This window comes from Raphanus sativus, chromosome 4 (genome assembly GCF_000801105.2).
Source record: "Raphanus sativus cultivar WK10039 chromosome 4, ASM80110v3, whole genome shotgun sequence".
NCBI lineage: Eukaryota > Viridiplantae > Streptophyta > Magnoliopsida > Brassicales > Brassicaceae > Raphanus > Raphanus sativus.
In genome coordinates, this window is record NC_079514.1 from 28,072,893 (window position 1) to 28,089,609 (window position 16,717).

The 16,717-nt window shown below is 41.4% G+C and overlaps 2 non-coding genes across 2 annotated transcripts; one reads left to right on the plus strand and one right to left on the minus strand.

Annotated features, from left to right (window-relative positions):
- Positions 1–3,044: 3,044 nt before the first annotated feature.
- On the minus strand, positions 3,045–3,116 carry TRNAD-GUC (transfer RNA aspartic acid (anticodon GUC)). Its single transcript has one exon. It is a non-coding gene; the product is annotated as a tRNA-Asp (tRNA).
- Positions 3,117–12,513: 9,397 nt separating this feature from the next.
- Positions 12,514–12,620, plus strand: LOC130512121 (small nucleolar RNA R71). Its single transcript, XR_008945682.1, has one exon. It is a non-coding gene; the product is annotated as a small nucleolar RNA R71 (small nucleolar RNA).
- Positions 12,621–16,717: the final 4,097 nt, after the last annotated feature.

The following is a 16,717-nucleotide window of genomic DNA, read 5'->3' on the forward strand; positions in this document are numbered from 1 at the left end:
TAAGTTAACTATAATAGTCATTTTTAGTACTTTTGAGTATTTTTGGATAAAATATGACAGTTTGGATAAAAGTTTACCAAAAAACTGTATAGAATGGATATTTTTGGTTACTTTTGGTTACTTTTGAGTAATTTGGATACAAAAATTTGAACCGAATCGGATACTTTGGTTACTCTGAGTATAAATAACCGAACCCGTTTTAGATATTTTGGTTATTTGGTTATTTTTCAGGTTCTTATGCATGAGAAGCGAACCCACCCGGACCCGGAAAGATCCGACTCGAATCCGATCCGAAAAAAATAAAAATTGAATCTGATTTGTTATTCGGCCCAAATGGCCCAAAAAAGATGATGTGGACAATGAGCTGGATTTAAAAAAAAATGATCCAATATAGATGTGTTATTAATATTACTTGATTGTCCTTAATGAAATATGCAATGGTATTAAAGAAATGAGTATTTTTAGTTAAAAAACCAATATGATCCTGCTTTAATAGTATAGATAGGTTGGCAACATATGACAAGTTTCCCAAAAAGATTAAAAGATATACTCCTGAATTATTTGTTACTTTTGGAAAAATATGAATAATTAGTTATTACAGACATCATGCTGAAAATTAAAGAGAAAGTGGAGATGTGGTTCTTGGCGCTAGAATTAGAAAATATATGATCTCCTAAAAGTGGTTTTTGCCTCCCAAATCATGGTGTAAATGTAATATTGGTATGGTGTTCTTTTGGGCTAAGGGTTTAAGTAGTGTGTTATGGGTTTTACGAAAAAATACATTAGATGTTTTGATTCATACCCAACGAGTTTCCAAAAAAATCTCCAACGTCAATGAGTTCCAGTTTCAGGTAATTTTGTGGGCATTTCATAGCATGGAAGTGCATCGTATGAACCTTCTGGGTGTAGTGATGTGACCAAAAGCATGGCCTTCATACATGTTTCAGAGTTCTTAAATTTTAAGTGATATCTTCAAAAAAGATGATGGCATGTCTTAAAAGAGGAAAAGAAAACAAAAAGAGATGCTTTTCTCTCTTTTTTTGTCATATATTTAAACAGATTTATAGTGACTATGTTAATCATACCGGGAGTTTCGCATCCATGTGAACGACGAAAGACAATTGTATCTTTACACTGTGTGCTAGAAAATTCGCATTAGTTGATATTCGTGTTTACGCACACCAATTAACCTAATAAAATGGTATGTCGATATAGCACTTTAGGATCGAATCCGCAGAGACCAACTATTACACTTTATTTTTGTGGGATCAATATCAAGCTAAAACAATATGGGGGTTTTGATTGAGGGTAATGTGACAAGCAGCAAATAATGTAAATGTAAATTCAATTTAAAGAAAAGCCAGCCTAGGGTTTCTTCATCGGGTGCTAAAACTTGTGAGCTGAACAATTATTCAAGTGCTAATAAGAACAGTCTAGAACTCGGATCATTCAAGTAGAACAGCCCACTGTCGTGGTACTGCTCCCTATGCTGATCGATCTCACCGTCTAACTGTCGTTGAGGTGAGAAGCGATCACAAGCAATAGAGATCAGGTCCGATAGGTTCACAGAACACCCTAATATCTACTTTCGCTGATTAGGGATGCAATGCTCATTGAAAACAGCTCTAGCAACCTATTACACAGTTAATGAACATGTTAAACCTATGATCTAACATTAAGCGGCCAGTTTAATGCAAGCAATAAAAACGGTTATGAATGAAGACAATCAAATGATTCACTTATCTATGTTTAGCTCACGAAATTAACACCCTAGAACCCTAGACAAGCTAGCCGACTACTCAGCCATGACACAAGAGATCAAAGACATGGATACTGAATAATACTTCATAAAAATAACAGAAACAAAGAGAGGGTTCAGGATAATTGATATATGGTGTTTTTCACATCATTGTATATATGTTTTCATTTGTTTCAAGTCACTGATTCGTGTCAGTCTAGTCCTTTTTGACCTTTTACAGGTCTGGAGTTAGTAGAAGAAAGAAGAGAAGGTGCCTGATGAAAAGAAGTCCTTTTGGAGCATTTCTGCGGAGAACAATCAAGAGAACAGTCCCGAGACTGTTCTCTCGCAAGCGGAACAAGCAGACGGAGTGATCCGGAGATTGTTCCAGATGAATATGGAAACTCTTATTTCGGGAATTAAAGCCTTGTTGCCCAAATCTCTTTTCTTCTGATTGGCGCCTCCATATAAAATGCCATCTATCTATTTTCTATTTTTCTTACGCTAGTTTTTACGAGAGAACACTGAGTAATTGCGATCTGCAACTTGTAAGGGAGAAGAATCCATCCTCTCATAGAGAAGATCATCTGAACCCTATTGTTTCATACTCTGTTCTTATGCAATTTTATTCAGGATTTATGTCTTTGTTTATTTGCATTATGATCGAGTAGTAACCTTGCTCGCCTAGGGTTTTAGGGTGTTGAGACATGAGCTAAACATAGATAAGCGATCCATAACTGTTCTTCATTCATACTGTTCTTACTGCTTTCATTAACCTGATCACTTGATGTTAGATCATTAGTTCATCACCTAGTTAACCGCTTAGGATGATAACTTGACATGTATTGAATGAGCTTAGTATCCCTAATCAGCGAAAGTAGATATTAGGGTGGTAAGTGAACTGATCGGACCTGTTCTCTAAAGCTTGCAATCGATCCTCATCCCAACGACAGTAAGGTGGTGAGATCGATCTGCAAAGCGATCACTGCCACGACAGTGGAGTGTTCCAGCTGAGTGATCCGAGTTCTAGAAAGCACTTCATCGCGCTTGAATAATTGTTTGGCTCCAATTCAACACCCAATGAAATACCCTAGGCTAGCTCTTGTTTAATTAAATCAATCTCGTGTTTATTTTGCTTGTTAACTATCGCCTCTTTCAACCAAAATTATATCTTCTTCTTAGCTTGATTTCGGAACTTATAGAACTAGAGTGTAGACTGGTCCTCTGGATTTGAATCTCAAGTACTACAATTGCAACTGTTAACTTGGCAGTAGCAAGGATTCATTTTTAGTGTATCAAGTTTTGGCGCCGTTGCCGGGGATCGAACCCGGGTCACCCGCGTGACAGGCGGGAATACTTACTACTATACTACAACGACAGAGAAGGAGCTCCTTGCCATCGTGTTCGCTTTTGAAAAGTTCAGATCCTATCTGGTTGGATCAAAGGTGATTGTGCATACAGACCACGCGGCTCTCAAGTACCTACTCACAAAGAAGGATGCTAAACCGCGGCTCTTAAGATGGATTCTCTTGCTCCAAGAGTTTGATCTGGAGATAAGAGATAAGAAGGGGGTTGATAATGGAGTAGCAGATCATCTCTCCAGGATGAAAGTGTCAGATGAGACTGTTCTTGATGAGGAACAACCGATGGAGTACGTCAATGCGATTGGTCTGCACAACATGGAGCAGTCGTCACCTGTCATCAAGGACTGTTCCCGCGTGGAAGGAGCATTCGTTGCAGTGATCCAGAAGGAGTACCTGAATCTTCCATGGTTTGCTGAGATTGCCAACTTCTTGGCAGCTGAGAAAGAGCCTTTGAGGTTCACTGGGAATGAGAAGAGGAAATTTCTAAGGGAGGCAAGGCACTACTTCTGGGATGAGCCGTATCTCTATCGGCAAGGCAAGGATGGGATCTTCAGGAGATGTGTTCCAGAGGCTGATATTCCAGGGATCCTTCACCACTGCCACGGTTCCTCTTATGCTGGTCACTTTGCCACCTTCAAGACAGTTTCCAAGATCCTCCAAGCCGGTTTCTGGTGGCCCACTATGTTCAGAGATGCTCATGCTTTCTTATCTCGATGCAATTCATGCCAAAGGATGGGGAGTATAAGCAAGAGAAACGAGATGCCTCAGAACTACATCTTGGAAGTTGAAGTGTTCGATTGCTGGGGGATCGATTTCATGGGACCCTTCCCAGTCTCTCACAAGAACGAGTACATCCTAGTTGCTGTGGACTATGTCTCCAAGTGGGTAGAAGCGATTGCTAGTCCAACCAATGATGCGCGAGTTGTAACCAAGATGTTCACCTCCATCATCTTTCCAAGATTTGGAGTGCCTAGAGTGGTTATAAGCGATGGTGGAACTCACTTTATCAACAAGTTGTTCCAAGGATTGCTGAGCAAGAATGGTGTCAAACACAAGGTTGCAACCGCCTATCATCCTCAAACAAGTGGTCAAGTGGAAGTTTCCAACAGAGAGATCAAGAACATCCTACAGAAGACGGTCAACACCACCCGCAAGGACTGGTCCCTTAAGCTTGACGATGCTCTCTGGGCGTACAGAACAGCCTACAAGACCCCTCTAGGGACCACTCCCTATCATCTGGTCTATGGCAAGGCGTGCCACCTACCTGTTGAGCTAGAGTACAAGGCCGCTTGGGCTGTCAAACTACTCAACTTCGACATCAAACCCGCCAAGGAGAGGCGAACCATTCAGATCCACGAGTTGGAGGAGATCAGGCATCTGGCCTATGAGAGTTCTAAGATCTACAAGGAAAAGACCAAGGCGTTCCATGACAAACGGATCATCAGCAGAAGCTTTGCTCCGAACGATCAGGTCTTACTCTTCAATTCACGGGTTAAGCTGTTCCCTGGAAAGCTTAAGTCCAGATGGTCCGGACCTTTCACCATTAAGGAGGTTTGCCCTTATGGAGCTGTTGTGTTGCTGGACACAAGAGGTGGAGAATTTGTTGTCAATGGTCAGCGTCTAAAGCCATATCTTGCTGACACAACAATCGCTGAAGGTGTAGAGATACCCTTAAGCGATCCACCTCAAGCCTAATCGGCTCATTGAAGTCAAGCTAGTGACAGAAAACTAGCGCTTGGTGGGAGGCAACCCACTGGTGAGTGTAAATATTGTTTTCTTTTTGTCTTTATCTTTCTAGGAACTAACTTGCAGGTTGAAAAAATCAAGAAAATTCGAGATCACTCCAGAAGAGCACTACAGCGGTTGTTCCGCCGATTGTTCCAGGTACGTGCTCGAACAAAAAAAAATATATAAAAAAAAGAGAAGGGGAAGCGGTTTTGATGGACCTATTTAAGGCCCAAACACTCCACTTCCCCACTTCATCTCTCTCGCCGCAAACCACCCCCTTAGAACCCTAAAATCGCGAACACACATCCCTCTCTTTCTCATCGATTTTGGTTCTAACCTCTTTGGATTCTCTTGAGATTGGGTTGTTTTGCAGGAATCACCTCTCCAATCAAGGTAATCGGACAAGAACTCTCCCCCTTTTGCGCATGCAAATCGCGATTTGGGAGTGATTTCTTGGGTCTCTCTTTCCTTTATGCTTTGCGATTTCATCCTAAGTTGTAGCTCTTGATAGTATACTTGCTACTAGGATTGAACTCATGATTGATTTTCAATGGAAGAGGAACCGATTTGTTGCTTGTGATTCTTGGCCTTTGCGATTTCTACTGTTGAGATTGAGGCTTGTGTAGGTTGTCTAGTAATCGATGGACTTGGATAGAACAAGAAGATTGGATTGTTCCATCGTTGCTAGAACAACCGACGAACTGTGCTGATGTTGGGTTTTGCTGTTGTTTTGCATATGCCTCCAAAGATGAGAAACGCTAGAACAGCCAAAAGCACAGCTTCTCCAGCCGCGAGTGCTCCACCTGGTTACCCATGGCCGAACAAGAATGAGGGCGAGCCGATCGACCTCAATGATCCGATGCTCCTTGACTTCAACGTTGAGGGATGGGACAAGGAGTCGGCAGCGATATACAACAGGCTCCTCCTAGCAGAGATCCTGCCCACGCGGTTCGTGCACCAGCCTACACTAGGCGCTCTAGGCCTTGACACTGAGGTGTTCGACACGATGCAAGCTATGGGATTCATGCCTCTCTGCTACCAGGCCCAGGTTCTCTACCCAGACTTGGTCAGGCAAGTGCTCGCGACGTGCAAGATTACTTACCAGAACCCCAATGCGCCTACGTACGAGAACTGCTCCTTCTCCTTCATGGCTGATGGCAAGTTCTGCACTATCTCTCTCAACGATCTGAACGCGCTACTCGAGATTGCAGACACGCCAAAGGGAGTTTCAATGGAAAAGAAGTTCAAGCCGGCAGACATCTTTTGGGATCTCATCGCAGCCGGCAAGTTCACCTCTCGCAAGGCCTATCAGTCGCAGATCCGGAACCCTGCTATCCGGATCATTGCCAAGATCGTGTCCAATGTCCTGTTCGCGAAGGAGTACACCTCCAAGATCACGAATGGAGAGCTCCAGGTTCTCTACACGGGACTTGAGGACGAGATGCGCAGAGAGAACATCACCCCGATCCAGGAAGTCAAGACCAACCCAAGGTTCCATCTCATATCCATGTTCGCTAACCGCAGAGACACCCTGATTCGGACTGACGATAAGAAGGGTCGATGCGGCAGTCTGCTCACACCATTGTTCCAGCGCTTCAACATCAACCTCAGCTCCTACAAGGTTGTCTCTGAGATGGAGTACATCGATACTCCTTACCTGATCGCATGCCACATCTTGCGCGACGAGACCACCTACAAGTTCCAGGATAAGGAAGGGAACCCTCTGTACTGCAAGCTCCATATGCCTGGGTTCACAGACTTCCTATCCCTGGAGAACATTGTGTTCTCACTCGATGAAGAGCACCTCTGCGATGATCCGAAGGCGCCGGTTCAGCACGATGACGAAGACATGGATGATGTGGAGCATGTGACTCCACCGGCTGATGGTGAGTATGACTTGGAGGACTTCACCGATGTGACTGATGATCACGCCTACAGACGCTGGATGGTTGAGTCTCAGAAGAAGAACAACAGCCTCATGAAGAGGATACTCAAGGCGATCACAGGCGGCTGCATTGGAGCCCAGAAGAAGCGTACGCCACAGCGTACAAGGCGCCCAGGCAAGGAACAAGCAGGAACATCGACTGGAGCAGAGAGACTGCCGAGGAACAGGAGGACAGCTGGTCACTCCGGTAGCGGCGATTCAGACTGAGTCCGAAAGGACTATTTCTATCCCTTGTCTTATCCATCTGAACTATTTATTTTTCATGTTATTTGCTTCTGTTTGGTTTGTTTCAGCTTCCTCTGATTTATTTTCACAACCAGGGATGGTGTGAACTAAGTCTGGGGGAGCGATTGAACTATATTCGCTTGTGTCATTTTCATGTTTTTATCGAGTCAGTTTTGGGATCGAGTCAGTCAAAACTATTGTGGGAATCAGGACCTTATTTTGTGATGCTCTTTAACCACCTCGTGCTTTAACCTTCTTATTCAGTGACCTTAGCAGTGATGAAAGACCCACACATGGACCTGGAACACCCTGATTTATCTCATTTGACACTCCAGAAGTTCTATACCGATCAGGTTACACTGGGCAGACTTAACTCCACTTTATCTGAACCTAATCTGGACTTTAATTCTTCTTGTCATGGGCACTAGATCAGGGTAGAATGAGAACTACACTCAGGACTTCTTATCCGATTTTTACCCCTCTTGCTGTTCCTGAGTGGCTAGCTCATCTTTAGCTAGTTCCCACCTTGAACCCTGACCTTTTGTTCCACCCTCATGCATTTGCTTTTCTAGTACTTTATGTGCAGATATGTGCAAAATGGTCGGAGAGGAAAGGATCGACGCAATTCTTACTCATCAATGCTCACGCAGTAGAAGAAGGCGGAACAATCAGCGTAGACAAGAGAACAACCAGAGTGCATGTTCCGATACCATAGAGAACAACGAAGGAGTAAGTGGCTAGAACAGACCAGAATGAATCACCAGTGGCATCATGTACATCACTTGTTACCTCCTTGCTTGTCACTCCAGCATTTTGTAGTTCGATATATATAATATATATATATATATAAAAAGAGAAGTTGTTTGTTTTTGCTTTGATTTACTGGTGACGAGAAGGGGAATAATCTATGATGCATGCCACTGGGAAAGTTGAGAAAGTAATGGTGGTTTCAGTGAAGTGTTCTGAAGGGGAAGTTGAATCACGCAGAGCAGCCCTATGATCGATCTATCGGAGAGCAGTCCGATTAGCAGAGATGAGTAAGGACTGTGGACCTCAATGGAGCCTTCCTCTCACGACCATTTTGTGCGATATCCTGCACCCGCTCTTGGTAAACCCTAAGCACTCTTGAACTCCACCATAAAAGTTAGCATGTTCTATACCTAGCCCGTTCTCTCTGAGTAGAGCCTGTGACAAGAAGCTCACGCTGATCTTAATTGAACATAAGGAGTTCTGTCTCGAAAGTGTTGCCTTTTCAGGTTGAGATGTAGAGTAAGGAGCCGATCTTCGAACAGCGATCAGGGGGTTCTCAGTAAGTGTGTGTGGTCCTAATCTACAGCTTGTATGGTTCAGAGATTTGTGGTAAGAGTATGGTTGCTGAAAATAAGCGAGTTCCCACGCTTTCAAACCTTTCTCCCTGTTCTTGGTACTTGCCTTGTTCGAGGACAAACAAGGATCTAAGTCTGGGGGAATTGATATATGGTGTTTTTCACATCATTGTATATATGTTTTCATTTGTTTCAAGTCACTGATTCGTGTCAGTCTAGTCCTTTTTGACCTTTTACAGGTCTGGAGTTAGTAGAAGAAAGAAGAGAAGGTGCCTGATGAAAAGAAGTCCTTTTGGAGCATTCCTGCGGAGAACACTCAAGAGAACAGTCCAGAGACTGTTCTCTCGCAAGCGGAACAAGCAGACGGAGTGATCCGGAGATTGTTCCAGACGAATATGGAAACTCTTATTTCGGGAATTAAAGCCCTGTTGCCCTAATCTCTTTTCTTCTGATTGGCGCCTCCATATAAAACGCCATCTATCTATTTTCTATTTTTCTTACGCTAGTTTTTACGAGAGAACACTGAGTAATTGCGATCTGCAACTTGTAAGGGAGAAGAATTCATCCTCTCATAGAGAAGATCATCTGAACCCTATTGTTTCATACTCTGTTCTTATGCAATTTTATTCAGGATTTATGTCTTTGTTTATTTGCATTGTGATCGAGTAGTAACCTTGCTCGCCTAGGGTTTTTAGGGTGTTGAGACATGAGCTAAACATAGATAAGCGATCCATAACTGTTCTTCATTCATATTGTTCTTACTGCTTTCATTAACCTGACCACTTGATGTTAGATCATTAGTTCATCACCTAGTTAACCGCTTAGGATGATAACTTGACATGTATTGAATGAGCTTAGTATCCCTAATCAGCGAAAGTAGATATTAGGGTGGTAAGTGAACTGATCGGACTTGTTCTCTAAAGCTTGCAATCGATCCTCATCCCAACGACAGTTAGGTGGTGAGATCGATCTGCAAAGCGATCACTGCCACGACAGTGGAGTGTTCCAGCTGAGTGATCCGAGTTCTAGAAAGCACTTCATCGCGCTTGAATAATTGTTTGGCTCCAATTCAACACCCAATGAAATACCCTAGGCTAGCTCTTGTTTAATTGAATCAATCTCGTGTTTATTTTGCTTGTTAACTATCGCCTCTTTCAACCAAAATTATATCTTCTTCTTAGCTTGATTTCGGAACTTATAGAACTAGAGTGTAGACTGGTCCCCTGGATTTGAATCTCAAGTACTACAATTGCAACTGTTAACTTGGCAGTAGCAAGGATTCATTTTAGTGTATCAATAATCTTCTCTATGGAGAGAGAGATGGAGTCTTCTCCCTTTACAATAAGCAAATCCAATAATCTAAAAGTCTCCAATGGTTTCTTGTGTCTAGAATAGCGTAGAATGATAATGAGAAAACAGAAAATATGATATATCAAAGCCACAGGCGGCTGGGAGAGAAAAAGAGGTAACATGTGATGTTTGGATTGCCACTGGTGGTTCTTCTGGTTCAAATCATTCTGGTTCTCCACCCATGTTCTTGCACAGCTCATTGGTTATGGAGCGGTTGCTCCCTTAATCTGCTTGTTCTCCTTCTGACTGAATCTGCGCAGCAGTAACGAGTAAGAGGCTGCGTCGATCCTTTCCTCTCCGACCTTTTTGCACATATCTGCACATAGAACACTGAAAAACAAATGCATGAAGGTGGAATAAAGGCTAAGGCGCAGGGTGGGAACTAGCTAAAGGTGAGCTAGCCACTTAGGAACAACAAGATGGATAGAAAGAATAAGAAGTCCTGAGTGTAGTTCTCGTTTCCCTGATCTAGTGCCCATAACAAGAAGAATTTCAGTCAAGATTAGGTTCAAGTTAGGTGGAGTTAAGTCTACCCAGTGTAACCTGATCGGCTGAGAACTTCTGGAGAATCAAGTGAGATATGTCAGGGTGTTCCAGGTCCACATGTGTGTCTTTCGCCACTGCTAAGGTCACTGAATAAGACAACTAAAGCACGAGGTGGTTAGTGATCAACACAGAATAATGTCCTAATTCCCACAAAACTTTGACTGACTCGATCCTAAAAACTGACTCAGACTGACTCAAAAGATAAACAAAAGAAAGAAACGAGTTAGTAAACGACGAAGACCCTCCTCCAGACTTACTTCACAACGTCTCGGTGTGAAAATAAATCAGAGAGAAGGTGAAAACCAGAATATACAATTTTTTTTTGGTTGAGATACTTACCTGGAGCGGGTGCTCCGAAAAAATCTGGGTGTTCTGTCGCCAGATTTTCACCTGGGCGGTTGTTCTTGGCTCATGCAGAACAGAGAGCTCCGTTTCTGCAACCCAGAATTTTTCGAAGTATCTCGAATTTTTCTGCTTTTTGACCTGAAACTCAATAAACTAAAACGAAAATAAGCAAACAAAAACAAAACCAATTTATATTTACACTTACCAGTGGGTTGCCTCCCACCAAGCACTTGGTTAAAGTCACTAGCTTGACTTGGTGACAGGGATCAGTCGGGTTGAGCATGAGGGTTTGTTCCAAAACAAGCTCCACAATCTGACATGTTCAGCTTCAAAACTCTGCTCAACAACCCTTTCACAGCAGCTTCTCCTTTCTCTTTCAGCTCATCAGTGAGAATAACTCTGACTTTAGAGAAAGATTTAGAGGTACCCTTGCACTTTACCTCATACTCAATGGATTTCTCATCACACCAGTGAGGTGTCAAAGTCATAGTAGGATCTCCTTTGACCCTTTTCTTCTGGACTTTCTCTTTCACCCTTGCATTCCCACTGAGTTTCTTGGTATCATTGTGAGGATCTCCATTCAGAACTTCCTTGAACTCACTGTTTTTACCAAGCTCCTTTCTTGGAACAACCTTCTGCTTTTCTCCACTGAACACTGAGATGCAAGAGGCGTGTAGTTTCTGGAATCTGGTGGGAACAGCCTGATAAAAGACATTCTTGTTGATGTGGGAGAAGGAGACTCTCTTATTAGGCATATCAACGATTGCTCCCACTGTAGCCATAAATGTCCTTCCTAAGATCAAAAGCATCTCATGATCCTTGTTCATCTCAACAACCTGAAATTCAGTATGGAGAACGCAGTCCCCAACTTGGACACGAAGGTTGCGAATAGTGCCATAAGGAACTGCTCTGGAAGAGTTTGCAAAAGTCAGAGTCACCTGAGAAGGCTCAACCTCAGTAATGTCCAACTTGTCTACAATCGCTTTTGAGACAAGATTCACACAAGATCCGGAGTCACAAAGAGCTTTCTCAAATTTTACTCCAGCAATGGAACATGGAAAAGCAAATGTTCCAGGGTCATCAACCTTAGGCAATACCTTCAGGTGTCTAGGTGGAATCGGATAGGGAACCTTAGGAACATAAACTCGCACTGGTGGAATATCAGTAGATCCGTCGGGAGCGGGAGCAGTCGCGGGAGCAGTTGCGGGAGCAGTCGCGGGAGCAGTCACTCTAGAGCTGGCAGACTGCTCTGTTCTCTGTTCTGCGCCCAGAACAGTCTCAGCAAACAGTTGTTCCGCTTGTTTTTCCTCAGATTTATCACGTCTCTGCTCGGTTGCATTACAATGCTCAACCCTAGGATTCATCACACTTTTTCCACGAATGATCTCTTGCTGTCTTTTAACAGTTTCAGCAGTTTGAGCAAGCTGAACATCTATCTTCTTTATGTGGTTGCTCACAGTATCATATTTTGAATTCAGCTCGGTGAACATGCTGTCCATCCTGGTGTTGATGTATGTGGTAACCTGATTCAGTGCCTTGACCTGAAGTTGCTGGCTCTGGAGCATCTGCTGCATCATAATGTTCAGATTTTTCAGATCATCTGGTGGACTGTTCCCTGCAGTCGGAGCACTCGCGGCTGGAACAGTCTGCTGATTGCTCTGCGGGATGGTGTTCTGATATCCAGATCCTTGTGTCTGGTTGTTCTGCAATAGCTGATCGACCTTAGCTGTTAGCTCATCAATTTTCTGGGTGTGTACACTGTTCCCTCTCTTGGAGTGGTTGCTCTCCTGATTCTCATTGGCTGAGCTAGCTGCCATGTTCTCAATCAGCTTGAGCGCTCCATCAGTGGTCTGAGTCATGAAGTCTCCATTGCTCGAAGAGTTTAGAGCACCTTGGTATTTCCAGTCCACCCCATCATAGAAAATGCCCAGGAGGTAATCATCATCAAATCCATGGTGAGGGCATTCTCTCTGGTAGTCATTGAAGCGCTCCCATGCGTCACAAAAAGGCTCATCATGAAGCTGTCTGAATGAGGTGATCTTGTTCCTCAATGCAGCTGTTCTCGCCTTAGAGTAGAAATGGTTGAGGAACGCTGATCGGACCTGTTCCCATGAAGTGAGAGAGCCGGTAGGGAGGGAGTTCAACCACCGTGCAGCTTTTCCATCAAGAGAGAATGGGAATAGCATGCACTTGATGTAGTCTGGTGGCACACCATTCGCACGAGTAAAACTGCAGACTTTTTCAAAATTCTCAATATGCTCCATTGGAATTTCTGCAGAGAGACCAGAGAACACCTTTCTCTGCACCAGATCAATCAAAGAAGGCTTGATCTCGAAGTCCTGCCTGGTGCAGAGTGGAGGAACCATGGCAGAGCGCGTAGTAGGAATGTTCCGCGGAAGGTTTCTCTCCCCGATTGGAACAGTCTGCGCTGCTTGTTCCTGCCGCGCGAGAGCAGCCTGTTGAGCAGATTGTTCTGCAGCTGCTTGCTGAGCTTGGATGGTCTGCTGCATCTGAAGCATCTGCTGTTGCATCAGTTGCATTGCTGCAGCGAGATCATTCTGTTGGCCGTGATCACCCATGATGGTGTTGGTTGGCCTTGATTGTTGTCTGTTATGATTTTCTAAACCTTGCGATCTCCTGTAACAAAGAGAAAAGAGCAAGTTAGAGGTCTTAGACTAAATAAATAACCGAAAAATAAAAGGTAAAAAAAGATGGTCCCCGGCAACGGCGCCAAATTGATATTCGTGTTCACGCACACCAATTAACCTAATGTGCACACTACCACAATCGAATGGTATGTCGATGTAACACTTTAGGATCGAATCCACAAAGCCAACTATTACACTTTATTTTTATGGGATCAATATCAAGCTAAAACAATATGGGGTTTTGATTGAGGGTAATGTGACAAGCAGCAAATAATGTAAATGTAAATTCAATTTAAAGAAAAGCCAGCCTAGGGTTTCTTCATCGGGTGCTAAAACTTGTGAGCTGAACAATTATTCAAGTGCTAATAAGAACAGTCTAGAACTCGGATCACTCAAGTAAAACAGCCCACTGTCGTGGTACTGCTCCCTATGCTGATCGATCTCACTGTCTAACTGTCGTTGAGGTGAGAAGCGATCGCAAGCAATAGAGATCTGGTCCGATAGGTTCACAGAACACCCTAATATCTACTTTCGCTGATTAGGGATGCAATGCTCATTCAAAACAGCTCTAGCAACCTATTACACGGTTAATGAACAGGTTAAACCTATGATCTAACATTAAGCGGCCAGTTTAATGCAAGCAATAAGAACGGTTATGAATGAAGACAATCAAATGATTCACTTATCTATGTTTAGCTCACGAAATTAACACCCTAGAACCCTAGACAAGCTAGCCGACTACTCAGCCATGACACAAGAGATCAAAGACATGGATACTGAATAATACTTCATAAAAATAACAGAAACAAAGAGAGGGTTCAGGATAATCTTCTCTATGGAGAGAGAGATGGAGCCTTCTCCCTTTACAATAAGCAAATCCAATAATCTAAAAGTCTCCAATGATTTCTTGTGTCTAGAATAGCGTAGAATGATAATGAGAAAACAGAAAATATGATATATCAAAGCCACAGGCGGCTGGAAGAGAAAAAGAGGATAATTAGGGCAAATCCCGAAATAATAGTGGTTTCCATAAAAATCTCTGCTGCTGGAACAATCACTCGGGTTGTTCCGCTCGATCAGGAACAATCATCAGACTGTTCTTGGTGAAAATCACCAAACTGCACTGTTTTCTGCCTCTTTTGTTCCAGCATGTCCATCTCCCATCCAGTGCAACTCCAGACCTGTAATGACTCGAAAAGGACTAGAAAGACTCGATAAAGACTTGAAAACCAATTATTAAACATATATACAATGATGTATAAAAACACCATATATCATTAGTATTCTGCGTTTGTGGTACATGAATGCTCCAAATCATTTGCACAAGCTGGCAATTCTTCTGGTTCTGAAACCATCTTCAGCAATTGAGAACAATCGGTTGCAAACGTAATTTGAAACTGTCGTAAGTTCCTCATGCACTCCATTGCCCAAAGTAGCTAGCGTTTTTACCTCCGCATGAAGAGGAGAGAGACTCGCCCTGACATTTCGTGCCACCCCCAACAAACCATCAAAACCTTCTAGAGTACTATACCAAATTTGTCCTGAAAATAAATCATTTTCTTTCCAAGAACTATCTGTAAAACACCATCGCCTTGAATTGACTGTATGTTCGTTACCTCTACCTGATGTGTTGCTCTTTGTATGTTCAAGTGCCTCACCCAAATTGTTGATTCTGTTTTTGCAAATTTAAGTGTTTTCCTAGGATCTATGTTCAGATTATTGAAAACTTTGTTATTTCTTATTTTTCTAATGTACCATAGTATCCATGCAAACCGGTGATCATCCATTTTCGGGAGAATTCTCTAGAAAAGATGATCCATATTTGTGAAGAGATAATTAGTTGAAAAAATAGCAGGATTTGATGGTATCCTTAAGAGCGCCCAAACCTAAAATGATGGATGGCATTCGAAAAATATATGGTTTATCGATTCCTCCAAAGCTCCGCATCTAGCACAGCTTATATCCCTTTACATCCCTTTCACTTGAAGATTTTTCTTTACTGCTATACATCATGTCATCAATTGCAATAAAAAGAATATTTTATCTTCGGGTGGCAATGTACTTTTCAGCAGAACGTTTTCAATATATCAAATGTGAATCAAAACACTACTGGTGATGTTTCCTTGTCTTGCCCGTTCTACTGGTGAGAGGCTTTTTCACTAAATGTGATCAACTCCAATCAGTTATAATCATATTTAGCTACTGGATATCCTGATTGGTTAGAGTATCTCTTTGCTAGTGAGAAACTCATGCTCAATACTTAACTATGCATTCTCAAAGGAAAATATATTATCGAAGTATATAATTTTAAGGTTTTTCTGGTTTGTGATGATAGCCTTTATGTGTTATATCAAGTACTCTGAAGTGCGTTAGGTGTTCGTTGTGTGCTAGATGAATGTATAACACCCAGCTGTATATGTGGATGTTTAAACGGGGCATATACACATATATAATTTTATACAAAATATAAGTATAAAATTAATATATATACATCAGTTTGAAACAAAACTAAACAAAAATATATTTTCAATACAATTTTATGTATAAATATATAGTTTAACATATATAAATAGATTTAAACTACAAAATTTAAAACCATTTTAAATATATAAAGATAACAATCTTAAAATAATTTTGCAACAATTAAACTAATATCTACAATCATATAAATACATAAAATAAGTAAAATTAATATAAATAATAAAATTAATAAAATGTAATATTAATATTAATAGTTTATTTTTTTTTTAATTATTAATGTTTAAAATCCGCCTAGGCGTCCGCATAAACCGCATAACGTTTGTCTAAATGCCATTATGCGTCCGAATTTGATAAATACGTGTAAAACACTGTATAACTTAAAAAACAGTACGGTCGGTTACCGTATAGCGCCTAGGCGGGCGCCTAGACCGTATTTTAGAATGATGGTTATATCTCTTTTCAAGTTTCAACGGTAAATGATTGTTGGTTGGATTATTGTTTAGGATATTTCCAACAAGACACCAAAAGACTAAATTTGGTGTAATTCTCTAACAAAACACCAAAACTGACACTATTCTATTAAAATTGGTGTAATGTGAATAGTGTTACACCAAATTTAATGTAATACTATTCACTGCACCAAATCTTTAGAATACACATTTTAATAATATAGTTCAATTACTACAAGATTTGTAGTTAAACATAAATATATTATATTATTGTATTTTTAATCTATTTTGAGTGTTAATTTTTTATGTAAATTTGGTATCATTATTAAAGATGATAAAAATAATGACATAATAATATCAAATTTGATATAATTTTTATATTAGATTTAGTGTCATTGTTAGAGATGCATTTATAACATAAGTTTAAACATTTTAGTTAATGAGAAACAAATATCACAAAAAGGTAATATATTTACGACTTCTCCCCCTCGAGAGTTTTCCTGAGATATTAGTGGGAGAATAACTTTTAAAGACTTGAAGAATTTATAGATTCTATTGTTATTGGTTTATTGA